Genomic DNA, 21188 nt, shown 5'->3' on the forward strand with positions numbered 1-21188 from the left:
TTGGAGCTTCTAAACCTGAGCTCACGACATTCCTCCCAGTAGAAATACACAATACGAGGCATGCTCAGCCATGTCGCGAGGGAAGAGGAATATATTCTCAGGGCTGCTGTTAGCCTAATCGTTTTCCATCACTGTTTTAACCTTCCCAAGCAAAATAATGAGAGATAACATGTTTGTGAAAGAGGTCTATAAAAATACCTTATGGCTTAGCAGCTCATTTTCCTCTCATTTACACAATTAGCAGTCATCGGTGGGACAAAGGCCCCGTTTTTGTATGTTAAATCCTTGCCCTTCCATTCTTTTGTGGTTTGAAGCACTTTGTTGGATAAAATCCTAATTTAACATTAAAAAGAACAGGCTATAAACGTAAAAGAGTGCTGCATATTAATGTTATATATAATGAGGAGCTATAGACTTCATGAGGTGGAGAGTAACGTTCAGTTTATCTCGGATCTTTTTTTCCAGTTCCTTGGTCTCTTTGAAATTCTGGATCTTTAAGGACTTCCCTAAAATTGCACTGAGAGGTTTTTCAACATGGGTTGATCGAAAATATTTTATCGTCTTTCCTCCCTCACCTGTCTCCAGTTTTAAATGTATTCAGTGAATGGAGTTGCGGTCCTTAGAAAACGTATGGTATGTGAGACTTTTTATCCTTTATTAATTTCAATTGGAGACTCAACCCTTTGTTTTCCTTTAGGGAGTTAGTTTGTTTCCCCGTTTGGTCTTCCTCTTTTCCTGCTGCCTTCCACCTTTCTCAAAGAATCCTGCCTTCTTGCAAAAGGACAACATCGGTTTCATCATTGTGGCCTCCAGAGACAGTTTGGGTGTGATTTAATCCAGCACCCACTTGTTGGTTTTTCTGGCCGTCCAGGGCATCTGCAAAGCTCTCCTCCTGCACCTTCTTTCGAATGAATCAATTTCCCACCCCTCTTTTGGTTTTCTTCACTGTCCAGCTTTCATACCCGTACTTGGTGTTCAAAAATATAAGCGTGTGGATGCACTTGGTCTTGGATTCCCAGGACATATCCTTCCACTTGATCATCTTTTCTCATTCCTTCATTGATTGACTTCTTGATATTTGGATTGCACAGGTAATCTGCTCTGCTATACCACGTGGTATTTGCTCTAAATATGATCAGGATCTCAGGATCTAGCCATTTACAGATTGGATTGAATAACTATAGAAAAAAAGCAAACTGCCTTCCGCAACTTTCAAGACTGAAAGATGTATTGCATCTTTTGTGGATTACCACACATCTCCTTAATTACCAATTCCCTCCCTCTGCCTCGGAGGAAGTCAGACTTACAACTCTAAGTGGCCGCAAAGTTTTCTCTCTTACGGCCTTGTTTTGTTTCGATGCAGGCGTCAAAACAGACCAACAGAGCTACCCCTTGGGGAAACAGCAGAAAGTTGGATGAAGTGAGCGGAACCTCTTAACCCGGCTCATCTTCTCCATTCGTGTGCTGTGACACTCCTGGAGTTGTGCGAGACCTGATCAGCGTGAAAGTGGCGGTCACTCTGTGTGATAAAAAGACAGTCTTTAGACAGCATCTCAATACACTCGTTTCTCACTAATCTGACCCCCTCAAAAACCAGTACAGCAGATGGGTGGGATCAATTTCCAGGAAAAAGATGTGTGCAGGATGAGCTGGCTTCCCAGGTGTTGTCTCACACCTGTTGTTCCCGCATCAGCACCTTCACAGGTGCTAAGTGCTGTGGAGGGGGCCGCCTTCCTAATTTTGTGTACCCTCGGCACTTAGCTCACACTCTTGGGGAGCTGATGCCCTTCAAAGAGCTGGCTTTGTCCCTCGGGATCCAAATACACAACTGATGGGGTTCATCCTTTGTGTGGCCAACAAAGCCATTCACAGAGAAATCCTACCTCATCAGAGTGTCCTTTTGGGGGGGGGGGAAGTGAGAAGGTTTTGCTTTTAAGGGAGATCAGAGAGATGAATTAACTTCCTTGTAGGGGGAAAAAGCTGCCCATTTGCTGTTCATTTTCACCTTTGGGTCTAGCTTTTCCATGCAACACACACAGGGACTGACTCTTGATAATGGTATCTGAGGGCTATTGTTCAAATAAAAATGTGCCACAACATTTTTGCCTTCCTTATTTTTTTTAAATTTATATTTGGCTTTGGCCTGATCTGTCAAAATACTCAAAATTCAAAAAAACCTCCAAACCTACCACGAAGTGACGGCTCCTTCGCAAAGATTTATGAGAGGCTGTTTGGCAGCGGTTTAGATACGGGAAGTCTGTTTATTGATGGCTCGATGGTGAACAGCTTTCTGGATCATTTGGGCTGCCTTGTTCTATTTCTTGCTCTTTTGACAGAACATCAAATGTTGATGCTTCAGCAGGAATCTTGGAGCACTCTGGATTTTGCAGCCACATCCAAACTGTCCTCTTTTTAAAAAAATGATAAAACCAACATTTTATTTCTTTAAAAAAACTTCAAGCCACTTGTGGGAGGTTCAAACAGGTGGCTCTAATGGGGTTTTCTGCTGATGGCCTTTTGACCGCCATCCTCTAATGCAGTGGTTCCTCACCTTGGGTAATCCAGATGTTCTTGGACTGCAACTCCCAGAAACCCTGGCCAGCACAGCTGGTGGTGAAGGCTTCTGGGAGTTGTAGTCCAAGAACATCTGGGGGCCCAAGGCGGGGAGCCAGTGCACCTCCTTACTTTTAATTTATGTCATCCTTGGATGTCAGCCTAGCAGAAGTATCTTAGTTTCAATATTCTAGCCCTAAAGCATCATCGAATGTTTCATTTTAAACCCCGGATTGAAAGATCCACACGCATGTTATAAGAGAAGTGCATACAGGCAGGAATCCTTTATCCCTCCTGCAGTCATATCACAGCAGTGATGGAGTTAAAACAAAAGCTGGCTCTGAATCTTTGGCGTACTTTGGGTTTCGAGTTCAGAAATATGGAAATATTATCTAGGCTCCAGAGATAGATCGTTATGCCCTCTACTGAATATTATTGGTATCAGGCAGGGAGCTTGCAATCCAGCTTCTGCTACTGTGGTTTTGTTTAGACTAGAGGTAGAGAAGCGTCGGCAGAGGTAATGAGGCAGTGGATTAAAAAGACGGCTATTCCCTCTCTCAGCTGTCAAAAAGGGCAGTTCAGCCAAGTTCATGGACCTTAGGAGCAAACCTGAAATAAAATGTGCGTGTTGTTGACAGGTTTGCAGCTTTCAAATGTAAGACGTGGACCTTCAGTGGTGGATTCAGTTTTTTGCATCAAACTGTCTTCTAAACAGACAAGGAGCTCAGGGCTTAAAGAACCTAAGAAAGCCCATGGTGGGTCAGATCAAGAATATTATTTTAGTCATCTTGCCCCCCAGCCAGTGGTCAAGCAGTAGATTTTTAGAAGCCCACTGAAGAGACAAGGAGGTGGTATAGAGTCCTTCCAACTAGAAGCCACTGGAGATGGTTTGGATGCTTCAGGAGAACTTGGAAAAAAATTATTTCAGGGGTTCACAAGGCTCAGCTACCGGCTGAATGAGAAACAAAAATTTCTCCTCCTAACCTGTGAGACCTCCTAATGCTGTGGCATTTGCACAATTGTGCAAAAATATTGATAGCTGCTGCTGTGCCACATATACTTCCAAAATTTAGAAGCCTTAGATGGGTTGCTTGCATCTTTTGGATCAATCGGATGGTCCTTCTGGGATCACTGTGTGCATGCATTTTAGCTACACAAAGGGAAAAGGTTCCGGAATTGTAGCTGTGTTCGTCTGTGCAAGCATTTCAGCAACAGAGGCAGAGAGAAAAGACACGCTGCACAGAATCCCTTTCCAGGGAGACATTTTTACACAGACAAGTTTGCACAAATTGTGGGACTTCTTCGAGTAAGAAAAGAAGGCTGTGTCTTGCACTCATGCTGGAGGTGAGTTCTGGCACAGACCGCAACACTCCTCCACATCCTGCCTCGAAATATCAAGTCTTGATGAGAACAAAAAATGTTTATGAACATTCTTTAACCCCCTTGTTGTTCACCATCCACAGCAGGTTTTTCAACATGGACAGCTACTGGAGAGACGGTTTCATCTTGAAACACGAAAAGGAGTTCATTTCAGATGGGAGAGCCTTTGGGGCAATTGTTCTGGCTGATTAAAAGTTGAAAGTATTGTTCTGGGAGATGATCAAGAACATGTCTTGCCTCTCGTTCTGAGTGAAGCAATGACCTGTACCTCCAATTTCAGGCCAGGGAAAACAGGCTGGCTCGGGTCTCAAAAGCGGGCATTCTTGAGGGAGGAATATTGCTCTGCGTTTTCCATTTCTTGACAGGAAAGGTGCCGCCTGTACAGGAAAGGGACGGTTTATCTGGGTCCGTTTTCCTCTCAGGCCAGGTAGAGACAAGATCTGGAAGGGCCACCTGTTGAAAGTCAACAGGCACTCCTCAGCAGGTGTCGTGAAGGAAGCCAGCCAGACCAGAGCAGCCCACGCTCCCTTCTGGTGGCTGCCTTGGGTAGGTCTGAGCTCAAATATCAAATTATAATCACATCCCTTCCCCAGAAGTGGGCTCTCCTGCCAGAAGATTTTTGGGTTACATGCAAAGTTTTCCACATAAAATATTGGAAACAAATGTTCTTACTTGTTTCATCTTCTTCTCTGGCACCGGGCAGGAGGGAGCGATGAAAATAAGAGAGAAGGGTAAAAAAAAAGAGCATTTCCTTCTTCTCTTGCCTCCATTATAAATCCTTCCAGTCCTCTTATAAGTTGTAATTTTGGAGCACTGTTGCATTTCACGTCCTGTGGTGCCCAGTGTGGTGCAGTGGAGAGAGTGGCAGACAAGGACTCTAGAAGACCTGGGTTCGAATCCCGACTCAGCCTTGGAAATTTGCCCAGGATGGGCGGAAAATAGTAAAACCATTCCTTAATTGTTATACATTCTTATTTTGAAAGCCCTGTTTGGGTTTGCTTTAAGTGTGGCTCATCATAATATGTTCCATCCCATGAACCACTGTATCAAAAAAAAAAAAAAAAAAAAAAAAGCTTGAGAGAGGTTAAAATCAAATGACATTTATATGTTTATAGGCATTGTGTTCTTACATTCACAATTTACAATTAAGTTTTGGAGATATTTAAAAAGCACAGCAGTATTATTGGAAGCAAGCACTAAAATAATTCCAGTAGTTCTAGAAAAGGGTTGGCTGTAAATTTTACGGCCATAGCAGCACACATATGATTTTTAAAAGTCCAGTGGCCTTATTTTGAATAAATACTGTTGCCCTCACTAAAGAGAATCACCTTTTGGTGATTATTAAGACAATGTTATTGCATATATATAAAGAGGTAAACTAGATATATCTTAGGGGTGCAGAGAGCTACTTATTGTGAAGCTTGCTGTCTTTGCACTGTAGTAATTAGATCTGAGCAGAGGAGCGCACGTCAGAAGAAATGTCCTGGTTAGACACAGTATCTCCTGGAGAAATCTGATCCCCAAAATGCTGAGAACCATTACAGCACCCCAGTTGATATGTCGGCCTTCTCCTGTTTCACCCGTTGCCAAGAAAGGCTATTAACTTCTGGTGCTCCAGAACCGTGTCCTGCATTCGTGACACTTTTTAAAATAAACAGGACTCACGTTGACCCACGCTACTGATTGAACACTCGTGGTGGTCGGTCATGGAACGGTATCAGCAAAAATGGTGATTGGGACAGGCGTACCTAATTGAATTTCCTAGGGGGTTTTGGACTTCACAGTTCCAGCTGTCTTTTTTTTTGAAGGAGTGTCCCTGGAAGCTTTGAAGGACTTGTAAATGGGAAAAAGACGTTTCCAAACAAATTGCCACTGATGGCTTGGGGTGTTGTTTTTCTTCTGATAAAGCAACAAAAATGCAACCATCTTAAAAGGTACTTATGCGGAGCAAAGGGAAACGACGGAGGTCAAATTTAATGGGTGAGCAATGAGGTTGGAAAACAGGAACTTTATGTCCCGAAGGCTTCTTGATTCTGGGAGACGCTTGCTGGAAGGGATAATTTAAAAAGTGGGCTTTATGTGGTTCCTTAAGCAAAACAATACACTAAATAGGACACTAACTAGGACTTTACACTAAAATTTAGGTTATATTAAAGTCAGTCTTTCAGTCAACGTTGGGAAAATAAATGGGAACACCTTCCAGCCCTACCAACTTCCACTTTTTTGAAAGCATACACTTTGTCTTTCTCTTTTTTGGGGTGGGGGGGATTACATTTTCTTCTTCCTTTTTTCTACGCAGGTGGAAGGGGTTACACCCATGCCTCAGAGTGGAGTGGGTGGAAGATGGTGCTGACATTATATAATAATAATTTTTTAAAAAGTAATTAACATCCATTTATTAAACTCCACTTCCTGAAGAAGTAGTGGCAAAAACATCAAAAAGTGCTGCAATATCTAACATGTCAACCCCAGTCATGTAGAATTCTTCTTCTTCTTCTTCTTCTTCTTCTTCTTCTTCTTCTTCTTCTTCTTCTTCTTCTTCTTCATCATCATCATCATCATCATCATCATCATCATCAACATCATCATCATCATCACCAGCAAGTCATTTCTGATTTATGGTAATCCTTTTAAAGTTTTTCTAAGTAGAGAGTACTCAGAGGGACTTTACCCTTCTCTTCCTCTAGGGGGAAACCTTGGGACTGTGCAGCTTGCCCAGGGCCACACAGGCTGGCTGGACTTGCAGGAGACACTGTGTGGAATCAAACCCTCAACCCTCTGGTTCCACAGCCAGATACCTAAACAATTGAGCTATCCAGCCAATCTTAATAATCATGTGCTTTCAAGTCAATTCCGTTGACTTTTTTCTAGGTTTTCCAGGGAGACAGTACTCAGAAGTGCATTACCCTTCCCTTCCTCTAGGGGGCAACCTTGGGACTGTGTAGCTGGCCCAAGGCTACCCAGGCTGGCTCTTCTCCTGGGATACATAATGGGGACTCGAACTCCCAACCTCTGGCTCTGCAGCCAGAGGCCCAACTCACTAGAACATATACAGTACATATGTGAAATTCTGGATGACGCTTTGTGTAGCTGCTGAAGTGGACTACGATACATGAAAGAACATGGTGAGCATGCTTGGTTAGTCTTAAGGGTGTCACAGACCTCTTGGTTAGGTTTGCCAGTTCTGGATGATTTTGAAAATCGTTGCAAGCGAGGTGAAGCTTCAGTCACACAGGAATCAATTTGGATTTCATAAATGAACTGATTCTGTTAAAGAGTAGGTGAATAAGTTATTGTGACAACTAATTCACTGATGGACAGCTTGCTTCTTCTAAAAATCTGGAGAGATCTTCCCTTTTCCCTTGGACTGTTGAAACCTGTTCCGTTTTTAAGATCAGTCATTTCGCTGAAAAACAACAACACTTAGATCTATTCCAGAATCCATTTATGTGCAGGTTTTCTCACATCAGACCAGAAGTATTTTGATGGCATTCCACATCTGAGTTGAATGTCAGCCTTGAAGGTGGGGCATTTTATGTGACCAATGGAAATTTGGCTGCCCGCATCAAAGGCGAGGAGCAGAGCTACTCAGAAATGGCTGTAAATATTAGCCAGAATTCACATTGCACACAAAGGCGAGCAGAGGCTTTGCACATATAAATAGTCTTTTCTAAAATGAAAATTCTCTGCATTCGGTAACAAGGCAAATGGAGGGGAAAGCTGTTCTGAGAAAAAATAATAATAAAGATTGATTATAGATAATTTCTCAATATTTCTAACATACATTTGATTTTGGCATATTCTCCTGCCCGGTAAAGTGGTTCACTATCATTATTGATCAGGATTATTATTTAGCACCTTTTCTTAGCACTGTATAGTGCATGGGAATTTGTCAAGGGGCCATAACAGATGAAATGTTTTTCATTCATGTCCCTGTAAATGCAACTTGATCTCCAACAATCAACTTTAAACTTGTATAATTGTATAATTGTATGTTTTATAGTTGTATTGGAGAAGGAGAACTCCAATTTCAAACCTCCACTGCCTTGTGGCTATATCCACTCGTGGAAAAGGCTTCAGGAGTTAACCTCGAGGCAAAATCCGGAGCTGGAGTCCCGAAGGCAGCATGTGTCGTTCTGCCAACTCCTGCGACATTGCTGGAACCAGTTGTATTGGCTCTTGCCTTTCCATTGGACCATTTCAGCAATGTGGAGAGGGGGGATCTGCTGCTTGGGTAACAGCCTATCCTCCATATTACCTTACCCGGGCTTCATGCTCTGGAGAGGACACTCCTCGATTCAGAGCATGTTACCATAGTCTCTCGAGACTGAAGGATGCCTATGATGAGTTGTATTATTGTTGTATACCACCCAGAGTGACCAGCAGTCAGATGGGCGGTCTAGAAGTTTAAACAATAAATAAAATAAACCATTAGTGAGTGATATCTGCATTTCAATGACCCAACTACTAATTCTTGTGTATTAAATTGTAGGTAGTGGTCTGTCTTGGTGGGAAAAAAATCAGCAAACTGGTTCACATGGAATCAAAGCCTTACAATCATTTAATGTGTTTCTTTACTGATTAGACACATCAACATATATTGAGAACTGGCCTTATTGAATGCATCCTGTTGATCCTATCAGACAGTTCCTTCTAGACTCCTTCCTTAGCCTCAGCATCAAATTAGATGATGCAGCCATCATGTTGTGAGAAGAGGGACTTCCTTGAGTGCTGAAAGGTATCTGTTTCTCAGCTGAAAAAGCTTTCCTCACCACCTGTATGTTGCATGTAATTTGCTTTGTGTTGTGATTGGTCCTGGAGAGGTAAACAGGGCCTTCATTTGCAAATCTGATTGCTCAGATAGGTGATCATTGTTGATGGAGAACTCTTGTGCTACCAACTGCTAAATGACAAGCTGGCATCTCACACTGACTGCTCTTGAACTGCCAGAACATCAAGCCTTGATAGCGACAAGGTAAAAATTGCTGATACTGGAGACAAGAGAGCACCCCAATGTCCTTTTAGCATTTGCTCGACAAGAATGATTCATTTCGGCTGAGCGTCTGCTCTTGGCACCACCCTGCTGTGTTGCACGCACCATGACAAATGTTCATGGAACCCAGAAGCTCTTCTGCTCTTCCTTCCAGCCCACAGTCTCTGCCCCACATCTAAAATTCAGGAGGAGCGAGAGGAGGTAAAGAGGTGTATGGAACTCCAAAAGCAGGGCAGAAGATTGCATCCAGAGTCGATAGCCATCTTTCCAGTTAGGGGAGTAATTGGCAAAGTATGTTTGACAGCTAATATTCAACATCGGGCCCAGCATCTTTCTCCCAGGAGACAGGAAAGGACCTCCTGGGAATGAACGAGACGACTGCTGTAATTCAAAACTTTGTTTGACTTAGCTATACCTGTATGAGTTCGGTAACAATAATGAAGAAGCAACTCCTTCCAGGAGCTAAAACATCTGTTCTGAAGTCTCTCGGTATGCATGGGGTTTTTTGGGGGGAGGAGGGAGGGGGAATATCCCCCACCTTTCGCTTTCTTAAAAGTTTGCTAAAACAAATGATAACTCGCCCACCCTCGCATGTCTCCTTGGGCTGGTTCTTTTCCAAGTATGACGTGGACCCCTGCCCATCTGGCTCCAATTAGGCGCAGGCACTTTGCAGAGCTGAATCAACAACCCTCGAAAAGTGTAAGTCAAACCCGCGACACGATTAGCGCGTTCCACAGAACCGCCGTCCGGGATTGCAACCATCACAGCAGCTCATAGCCAGAACCCAACGGCTCCACGAGGGGTTGAAGCCGCCTTCTGGGGAACACCAAGCCAGAAGCAGCCACCTCGAGTTGCAGCCACTTGTAATCAATAGCTGTTGTTACTACACGTGTCGAGTCGCGTCTGATTTATGGTGACCCTCTTATGCATGAGCATCTCTCCAAGATGCCCCATCCTCAAGAGCCCTCCTCCGTTCTTGCAAACTCAAGCTTCTTCCTTTGCCTGGCTCAGAATAATGGTACAGGTTGGGAAGGTTGGAACCCCATCAAACCACAAGGCTGGGATCATTTCTCTCTCCTTGGAAGCTGGAATGGCTAACTGCCCTCCTGGTCTCATTCCTCCTTCCCACCATGGGATCCAGCTATTCCCAGCAAGGACGGACATGGGTCATGACCCTCCCCGTATGCCACTGGCAACTCTGTCCCCTCAGGGACTTCACAGGTTCTCATTTGCTCTGCCCTCTGGCTCCTGGGATCCAACCCTGAGGCTGCCTTTACTCACATGGCTGCAGCCCCTGTTCTCCTGTTCTCACATCTCACCCGATGCCCTCCTTCCTATGACTCCTCGCCCACCTTCGCTCGCTTCTCCTTTCCTTCCAGCTTCTGTGTCTTCTTTTCCTCCACCTCTCACCTCCGTCCTACCTTCTGACTTGTGTCTTCCTCCCTTGGCTCTCCTGTGCCCATTCCTTTAAAACATCCCGCCTCCTGGGTCTAAAAAATGTGTGGGTGGGTGTTTCGGTCTGGATCAACAGGCTGGAAGACATCTTGACAGGAAGGGTTTAGCAAAGCTCAAGGTGGCATCAGAGGCGGCTGACCTGGGGATCCACACCTTTCTAGTCAGGGGACAGAGGGCATGGTCTGTAGCTCAGCCTTGGGCAAGGAAGTCCTTTGGCCCAGCTTTGGAGGGACATTGCGCTCACACACACAAAAAGGTTGGGGTCCAAGGCTACAGTGACTACTGAAAACCCACAGCCCATCAGCACCTCCAGAACCGTACAACAATGGGCCACTTTCTGTCCCAAACTATTATTCCTGCCACCAGAGGTGTCCTGCAACCCTCATGGAAGCTCTCAAGGCAACAGGCTTGAAAAGAAAGGAGGTTATCTCCCCTTTTAGGGTCAGAGGAGCAAGCTCTGAGGCTTGCAGGACCTGGTTTGCCCTTGACGAGGTCAACCGAGGTCTTTTCCCATCTATGATCTGGGCCACATTGAACCCAACCTGGGGTTACCAGATGTTCTTGGACTGCAACGCCCAGAAATCCTGGCCAGCACAGCGGGTGTGAAGGCTTCTACGAGAGGTATTCATCCAAAAACCTCTAGGGACCCAAGGTGGGGAACCATGGCTTTCGAGAACCTCAAAGGTCCCCTTTCCTGCTGCTTGACTTTGTCCAGGCAGGTTCCGAGGGGAAGGTATGGAACGAGGTACGGATCAAGGAGCAAGACCGGTCGAAGCCACTGCCCAGAGGTGACTTAAAGCAGTGGTCTCTAACCTTGGGCCTCCAGATGTTCTTGGGCTTCAACTCCCAGAGATCCTGGCCAGCAGAGATGATGGTGAAGGCTTTCGGGAGCTGTAGTCCAAGAACATCTGGGGAACCAAGGTTGGGGACCACTGACTTAAAGGACCCAAATAAAAACCCATCCATGCTTTCTTTTATTTTTCTACAGTAAATCTGAAATACTTTTGGCTGCTGTTTCTCCCTGCTTCCCTTGGGTTGAACTAGAAACAAATATGGTGACAATTAAGAGTATGGTGTACAAAAACAGAAACCAGGGCTCACACTCAGGCTGGTGCAGTTAGCATTAGAGCTGGCAAGAGTTTCCATAACAGCTTACTTTTAAAATAAAGTCAGGAATTCTGAAAATTTGAGAAATATAACATTCCACCCAATAGCCTCAGTGCTATTGCCGTTCCACCACTGCAGACTGCGTGGGGGGAATACCAGCATGATTGTCTTCTTTTTTTAAAAAAATCTCTTTCTCTCTTTTTTATATATATTTGTTTTTATACTTGTAAACCATGTTATTCTGCTCTTGGATAACCATGGAATGTGCAGGTGCTTTTCCAGAAGGTTGAAGATTCGCCTTTTTGGTGACTGGGGAACAGGTGAGGATATTTACTGTGGGTTGCCTTCCAGAAAAGAAAAAAAAAGGAAAAGTCTGTTTTGAAGCAAGATGAGACAACATTGAAGCAAGATAAAACAACGTCCATGTGAAATGAGGATTCTTTCCCGAATTTCAGACGGCTGGGACGGTTGTGACCTAATCTATCTCCATTCTAGAAAAAGCAAAGTTGGGTAAAAATTCACATGCCATCTTAAGCTCTTCTAAAATTTGAAATTCCTTTGGGTTTCGAAAAGTAATAGGAGCAGTTTGGGTCTCTGCTGGGCAGATCATCATCATCTTAGAGCTGCAGAGCTGGAAGGGACCCTACGGATCATCACGTCCAGTTCCTTGTCAGGGAGGCATCATGGAGAATTGAACTCCCAACCTTTGTCTCCACAGCCAGAGGCCCGAACCATGGAACTCTCCAGCAGTTCTTAGATAAAGCACTGCTTATGAGTAAAGGTGGCAAATGTAACTTTTTAGACTTCCTTCTAAGCATATGTCAGCCAATGTGTCTGGCCAGGAGATGCTGGGAGGTGAAAACCCCTAAACATCTTGTTTCGAACCTCTGCTTCTGGGTCTTCAGAGCCAGAGATCAAAAAGGAAGGAAGGAAGGAAGGAAGGAAGGACTGGTTAACCCCTTCTGAGCCCTTTATACTTAGAAAACCCTGGAAAGGGTTCCCTTAAATTGGAATCACACTGACAGCATGTAAGGAGCAGGATTAGGGCTGAAGCTGATAGACCGAGGGCATTGACCCTTACCTTCTATGTCCAGTCTAGACACATACCCTTATCTGGGGTGCAGGAAATAAGCGCCTGTTGGTGTCAAACTCAAGTTCCCAAGAAGTGGCACAAGAAAGCCCTGTTGCCTTCCACATTCTTACGCAAACCTTATGAATCTAGAGGGAACCCTCAAGAGTAAGCAAGGAAGAGAAGATTTCATCAGTGCTTGCCAAACAAAGTTGTGAAAGACTGAGCCAAATACAGAATGAGTTTGACCCTCGTGAACTACTGGCAAGAGTACACATCGGGAGGAAATCTCCAGCAAGCCTTAAATCGTGGATGTAACTAGCTTGATGTTCATAATCCTTACAGAAGAAGCAACTCAAAACATTCTGCTCTTCGACGTTAATATTTATCTGCCTCTCTGTGTTTACCGTATTTTTCCATGTATAAGATGATACTTTCCCCTAAAATATTTAGATTAAAAATTGAGGGTTGTCTTATACATGGAAGTAAGGAAGGGGGAGCGCTCAAAGCACTTTGATCCCTGCCTTCCCCCTCCACTTTCTTGCGAAGAAAGAAATTTTGGGTTAGAAAAATGGGGGGGGGGATCTTATACGTGGGTGCGTCTTATACACAGAAAAAAATAGAGTATATCTCACCCGAAGGCATCAAAGTCCTTGTGCACATTTAGATGCAATGTTCCAAAGCTGAAGCTTGATCAGTGCTTTCCAGGATCCCACCACGACCACCCTTCTATAAGCTCTGATGCCTCTGGAAATCTCTCTTAGTCAGGTTTCTAGGAACAGGTGACAGAAAGTCTTCAGCAGAAGCTCTCGGCCGGAAACCCCACCTGCTCCTTCTTCCTTTGCAAAGAGCAAAAATCTGGCCATGGCAGGGGAAGAACAGGGGGTGCTGCCAGTGACCCAAACCCCCTACTCTCTCTGCTCCTTCCTTACATCAGGCCGGGCTTCTCCCTCCCTTCCAGCTTTGAAACTCTGCCAGGCTTCCAATGTCTCTCATTAACTTTTAAAACCTATGCTCTGTTTAAGAGGAGTTATTACTTTTTTCCTGGCAGTCCTCGGAATTACAAGGCCCACATGAAGGCACCGAAGCCTAATAGCTACTCAAGACTTGAGTGGGAAAGAAATGCTCAACACGACATGAAAAACCGATTCGTGGAGCGCAGAAGTGACAGTCTGTGCCCTTTTGCAGCCAAATGGAAAAAGTTGCTTTCGAAAAAACGCACTGAAGTTTCCAAAACAAGGCAAAAAGGTGGCCAGTCTAGCCTCCGACTAACCCCCCCCCCTTTCCTCTCTTTGTTTTCCTCTGCTGAAAAGCACACTCTGGTTACCTCAGAAGCAGGAGATGGTGGCGTGTGGTTCCCTTTAACCGTTTCTTCTTCCTGGTTTCATTGTGGCATTTCCCAGGATATCTTCATGTAACCCTATTTGGAGAGGGGAAGAAAGCTGGGATGATTGAAGATGCCCAGATTCTGTAAGGGTTACATGGCAAGCGAGTGACCTCATTGGGAGGTGGATCTCTGGATCCCTCTGACTCAATATTGTCTGTACCAGGTGGGGCAGAAGGCAGATTTATAGGTGATTTGGAGTGGACTGGAAAGGATTTTGTTTTTAAGTTCTGATTATTTCTTTTTTAAAAAGCAACAATAAATTAACTTCCTCTTCCCCATATTGTACGGGTAAAATGAAGACGCTCCCATGCAGTCTTATAACTTGAAATAAATACCCTCTTTCTCTGTCTTATCATGTGGCATTGAGTCACTTCTGACTTATGGTGGCCCCATCAATGAGCCATCTCCAAAAGGTCTTCACAGCCCTGCACAGTTCTTGCAGACTCAAGCCCGTGGCTTCCTTTAGGGCAGTGGTCCCCAACCTTGGGCCTCCGGATGTTCTTGGACTTCAACTCCCAGAAAACCAGCAGAGGTGGTGGTGAAGGCTTCTGGGAGTTGTAGTCCAAGACATCTGGAAGCCCAAGGTTGGGGACCACTGCTTTAGGGAGTTGAACCATTTTGTATTTGGTCTTCCTCTTTTCCTGTTGCCTTCCATCTTTTTCCCAGCATGATGGTCTTATTCCAGAGAACCCTGTCTTCTCATGAGGTGCCCAAAGTAGGGCAGCCTCAGTTTCAACATGTCTGACTCCAGAGAGAGTTCAGGCTCAATTTGATCTGTCTTTCTGGCAGTCCGGAGGTATCCACAAAGATCTCTCCCGAGTCACCTGTTCTTCTTCACCAGGCTGACGTTGGCAAGGCCTTGAGGTTCTAATGAAAAGTCAAAGGGAATCGTGAAAGCTTGAAGTCCACCCTGATGTGCAGGGAGGAAGACAGAGGTTTTCTTTCCTAGCTCAGAGACGGGGATGCTAATGAATTGTTCCTGAGAGCAAGATGGGTCACACTCACAGCTATAACCGACTGCTCGTGACCTTTGCAAGGGCCTCCGGTTGGCTGTTGCTGAAGATCAAAAGCTGGAAAAGATTAATACCTTTGATCTGATCTTGCATTTTAAACTCTGGAAACAGAAAAGCAGAAAAACTCAAGACAATGAATCATTCTGTCTTCTGGTCAAAAATAATAGAAAACAGAGGTAAATCGGTAGCCTCCTAAGCATCGGTTTTGCAGGCAGGCAGGACTGACTTCCAAGGGGACTTCAATCTGAGCAGAGTCTGGCAGACAGAAGAGGAAAGCACGCCATGACCAGGATCATATTCCTCTGTATACCTTTACAGCAATCTGTCTTCCACGTGCCCAGTGCCCCAAACGAGATGTCCCTCCGCCCCTCGTCCGTTTGAGAAGGAATTGCCTTGGGGTCAAATTACACATTAACAGGAATGTGTGTTCCATGTTTTCCCCTCTGGCATACAACTCCTTCAAAACTCTGTGCCTGGGGGAATCAGGCTTGCAAATGAAGCCTGCAATTACCCTCTATGAACAATCATGAAGCCAAAGCAAGATAATCTACTAGATGCAAAGCTGTAAGAAGCTTGTGGTAGGATAAGCAGATGTCCTTTGACTTCTTAAGACAGATCAGCTTCCAATAACATAACTGTACAATCCTTTAATTTCAGCACCAGAGGCATCGCAATGCTCTAAAAAGTCCCCAACAAGATCCACCAGCTTCTTGCGCCTCTCTGCTCCAAACCACGTTGGCATACTTGTGTGTGACTTACATTAACCAGGGCTCATTCAACCTCTTCCAAAATGGATGGCCTAGAATACGTGTGCTGGGAACCAAAGCATCCTTTCAGCTGGAAAAGACTGGTGATAGGTCACATCCTGCCTCGAGGCACTCGTGGTCTCCTTGCCCATTGGCAGATGGCATGTCTCGTCTTGAGCGAGTCTCAGGGGTGGCATTTGAGATCTCCATTGGCACCTTTTGCCATTGCCCTGACGCTCCTTTTCAATGGCATGATTCTTTTCCCCCGTTTATCGTGGTGTTAACAGCCTATTCTGTCTTCATTACCTAATGGGAAGAACCGGTCCCTGTTGTCCTTCTAACACCAACTCCATTCATTTGTAGAAAGTTATATTTCCTTTCCGTTCAGTCTAGACAGCACTAACCAGCCCCACCAGTAATATATTTTAACTAACTTTAGAGGTCAGACATTTCTTATTTATTCCCTTCCCTAGTTAGGAAACTAACCCTTCAACTCGCCGTTCCCAACTCGTTGGCTTGTTTCCTGTTGACTTGTTGGCTTCTTTAACCATCAACCCCATCTTAGAGGCACCTCTAGATGTTAAGCCCCACTCCAGCCCCAAATACAGAGTCTTTATACATATGGCAAGGGGTAAACCTGAAACAAAATAATGCTACAAGAAGAAATTATTCATTTCCATGGTCTCAGATTATACAAAGCTTCCAGATAATGAGGTGGGCTATTCATTTGTGTTTCTTGTCTTATTTTTTTGCAAAATAGAACCTTTGTTCACATAAAAAATACTAGATTCTGCTCTGATATTATTGTATTTCCCCCACCATCCGTACGACGTAAGCCTAGTTTCCTGCAGGCCAGCAACAACCAAACAAATTACAATCTGTCGTGGTTAAAATAACTGCTAGGTTCTTATTAAATCATCCTAGTGCTGATGCATGTAAATAACCCCACAAGATGTTTTTAAAATAAAGTAAGCAGTCGTTCATAGTGTTGCATCCTTTGAAAATTTGGTCCCATTCAAATAGTAATAGACAATTCATTGACAGCTTAACTGACGAGGGTGGACTGGTCAATGGGCCCCGTGTGCCAGCTCAACAGAGATTGACTCACGTCATATTGTTCACTCTTTCTTCCCTTTTAACAAAAGTCAAATGTTTCAGGAAGAGGTCTGGAATATTTCTGAAGGCGCCCAGCCTCCTCCCCAGACCTCTTACGGTTTCTGCCCTTTTGGTTCAACCAAGAACCTGAAATCAGCGATGCCAGAGGAAATCTCCTTAAAGTATTTCCTAACTTTCTGTTCCTGGAAACAGCCCCATGACTGGGACACGTTCTGGGTATTAATGCTTATTCTCTTCCAAACATACCCTGTTCCCATATGCAACTGAGCCATGTCATTAAAAAGAACGCGTGCTCTGTGACATTTGTGCCTAGGACCCACGAACGCTGATGGCGTGCACGGAGGGAGGAAACCTTCAGCCATCGGCGCTTTTGGATGGAGGCAAAGATTCTTCCACTGGAAACAGAAAGTTTGGGAAACGCCCGGTGCCAATTGCACCTTTTTCTGCCTCCTTCAAGAAGGGATCACAGATACAAAGCCATGTCTGTGGAACTATTTTCCACTCATAAACACCTTCAAAACGAACTCCAAATATCCAGATAATTACGTTTTCTCTAACAGGGAATGAAAAGATGTCACATTGATTCCACCAGTTGCTGTTTGGTGCAGCTGACTCCTTCCATCTTGACCCTCGCTTAGTCACTCTCAATTTGCCACTGGTTTTTATGGGATCCTCAGAACTAATGAAATATATTTAGGGGAAAGTACACCCAGGAAAGAAAGGTCATTATTTTTGGGTGGAGATGGAACAGCCTCGTTGTAAAATTTAGAGAGCGGGGGGAAGGCAAGGTTGGGGAGGGAAACAGAAAGAACCTGGCCATGGGAGAAGAAGTCGGTAATAAATGAAGGCCAAGCTAAGGCCAGAGTTTAGAAGTAATTAGCTATAAGTAATTGAGTTACTTTTGGAGTAATGAGTAATACAACTAATAATTACAAACTTTTAAAGTGTGGCAGGCAACATGTAATTGCCAATTACCTGCAAAAGTTGCTTTGAAAAACCAGTACAAGATATTATTAGGGACATTTAATCAGAAAATGTTTAGCATCTGTTTTATACTGATGTCATTTGGTAACTGGGAAAGTATCTTTTTGTTTTCGTCCTTTGCGGTTTTAATAAATATTTCCAAAATCCAATGTTGTCCGTGTGTGTTTCCTTGTTAAGCGACACAAGAACCAGAATCACATCACTGCTGATTTGCAGTGACATAAGAGGAAATCGTATAAGGCTTGGCTGCAAATTGTTACTCCTGAAAAAAGATGGTGATTGTGTTCCTGGGTGTATATATTCAGCACCTGAATATACACCCAGGAAAGAGGAGGAGGAGGAAAGAGTTACTGCCTCTTCATATTTTATTATTTCTATTCTTTGTTATGTTAAATTGTATTTGATAGGTTGTGTGTATGTGTGTGTGTGTGTGTGTATACACACACACACAGACACATACATATATGCACATACATATACATATACAAATACATATAAATAAATAATTTTTGGTCATGATCCAGAAGATGGTAGAGTTTCCGGTGTGTTCCTAGCAGGACATGTGTGTAGCTGTTGCGATGAAAACAGCGCCAAGGAGCACCTGAAACATTGGCAGTTTTATCTGGCTATCTATCATGGGGTGCCTTTGATGGCATGGGTTTTGCTGCAAGGAACATATTTACAGCAAACGAACCTCGTTAGTCTCTTTGGAGCCACCAGATGATTTCTTGCTGTGGATATTTAAAGAGGTCCTCTGTCCTCCTGGCACCTTTTGCAATTCCCTCTGGATTTGTGACACACAATTTGCAATTACAAAGTTTATGCTGCATTTCCAAATATGGAACCAGCCCTAAATACACACACACACACACACACACACACACACACACACACACACACACACACACACACACACACACACACACACACACACAAATCTGGATCTTCTAAAGAGACTTGGGCTCACTTCCTGTCACAAATGTTGATGTAACCGTGTGTGGTTTTACTTTCTGCGAGCAATTTCTTACGGCCTCCTTCCTACGCAATTCCCACTACAAAGTACAGAATCCGATCTTAAAAGTCAAGCACTTCCTTCGGTAGTTTTGGCTGCTTTCCGAGAGTAGTTAAAATGGTTTATAGCCTGCATATGAATGGGACACACACACACACACACACAGAGACACACACACAACTTGAAAGCAAATTAAATATAAATAGCTGCCCGCTTTTATCCAGGCTTCCTCTCTTACTGAATTCTTCCTACTGAAAGCAATAAAGCCATTAGCGTTCCTTTCTGGTTTTATTACTTTGTCCCATTTGAGAGGCTGCATGTTCCTTCTTTCTTCTGGGATTGTGTTCTAGGAATGGGGACTTGAGATCTTACCATAAACAGAACAAAATGACACAAGAAGACAAAGAAAAAACAAACAAACAAACCAAAGACCTCTTCGTAAAAAGGATGACTCACTGGTTGACCATGAAGGGTCTACTGTCTCTCCTGGTCTAGAAAAAAGCCATCCTCAGAGCTGTATATCAGGACAAAACCCCAAGTGGAACATTCTGAGTTCCTTGTAGGATGGGCGGAATGTAAGTGTGATTAAACCACGAAGCCTGGGTAGGGTTTGAGTAGCAGCGGAGTGAGGACGGTTACTCCCAATCTGTGTCCCCAGAAGTGTGACATCAGAAACCGCCTTAGCAAAAACAGATGCCGATGCGATGTCATCACACTCGGTGGAGCAAGTTGGCCAAGAAGGGAAATCAAAATCCCTTTAGCCATGCGCAACTAAAAGCCCTCCCCATTTCCGAGGCGTCCTTGTTTCCAGGTTTGATGATCTGCAATGACCGAGGAACAGCTAGGCAACAACACCAGCCCCCTTGGAAGGGTGGCCAAGCCTTCGAGAGATAGCTGAAGCAAAACTTTTGCTCGGAGAAGGCAGCATAAATCAAGAAAGCTTGGAAGAAACCATTTGGCCGGACATTCGGGGTCATAGGTAGCACTTTGGTAGACCTGCCCACTCATGGATGGACATGAACACCCCCCCATGAAAAAGGAAGAGGACAATGTACTGCACCCCAAAGAAAGCGCAAGTTCAGACTTGCAAGAAAAGGAAAGTGAATCCAGCCAAGAGGGGTTGCCATTTATTTTCTGCAGATTTTTGGCAAAGTTGTTATGTTACCAAAAAAACAAACAAACTGATAGACCTTCTCCTTATATGCCAGTTCGGGGAGTTGAAAGTCGGACACACTATCCTGATCCATCAGCGTTGCTCTCGTGGCATCAGGTAGAACATACTGTAGAATGATTCCCAGTGCTATGAGCATGATGATTTATGGCTCCATTCTTTATGTTTCCTGAAATTTCCTCATGTTTGGACACCAAGTGGTTTGGGTGACCAGAAGGTCAGTGAAGAGGAAAGATGAACTTTCAGAGCCAGCGATGGGAAGTCATGGTTGTTGGACCGGAGAGGAAGCAGTTGAGTTAGAGGAGAAAAACAGTGTAACCCGTGTAGGTGGGCTATTAAGGTTTTATTTCCTTTAATGCCAAGAGAGCTGTGATCACTAAGAGAAAGGGCAAGGATTGTTATGGCCAGCAATTATGTGAAGTCATTTTTTCGAAAAGGTACAATGTTCCTGTGTTCACAGCTTGTTACACTGTGTGAGGATGAATAATTCTTGGAAGCGTCGTCGTTCGGTCAGAAATACTACATTTTTTCCACTTGTTTCCACTTTAGACTATATTAAAGGAAGGCAGTTTTGAAAAGGACAAAGTATGTTGAAATCACATTGTGGGTTTTTGGTGGGTATGTCTTCCGTGTGAGCTGAGGACAGGCGCTCCGAGCCCACGGCTTCTCTGGACACGACGTGGCCCCAACGAGGTGTTGTTTGTTCTGTTTTGGACCACTTCTGAACACCTGTCCCGGCCGAAAGGGCCACTGGAGCAAACACAACAGCGAGGACCCTCTTTCATACTCAGGGCACGGAGCCCGTTAAAAGCCCCGCAGGGCTCCTTTCGATCAATGCGTGTTTATATATAAATATATTTATGAAGGGACGTAGAGCCCACAAAAACGGCTATAAAAATATTTCTCCAACATCTGCTAGTCATAATTGTGTGGGTTATTGTTTTTAAAAAAAGAAAGACACTGCAAATAAAGTTCACTCTCTTTTTTTTCCCATTTAAAAATATGTTTTACTTGTGCGTTAACTTGGATCTGAGCTCCGGTACAGACATAACGCTGTTTGAGTGCTCTTACAGAGAGAGGAGAAGAGTCAGGAAAATGTGCAAGTCCCTTTCCCAGGGCTTTCGGGATGGGAAATTCTTGGCTCTCCACTCTTTGTGGCCTTAAGCTGAGAGCCCTGTTATCTCGCCAGCGCTGTTTTCAGT

Source organism: Pogona vitticeps, chromosome 11, assembly GCF_051106095.1.
Source record: "Pogona vitticeps strain Pit_001003342236 chromosome 11, PviZW2.1, whole genome shotgun sequence".
In the NCBI taxonomy this organism is placed as follows: Eukaryota; Metazoa; Chordata; class Lepidosauria; order Squamata; family Agamidae; genus Pogona; species Pogona vitticeps.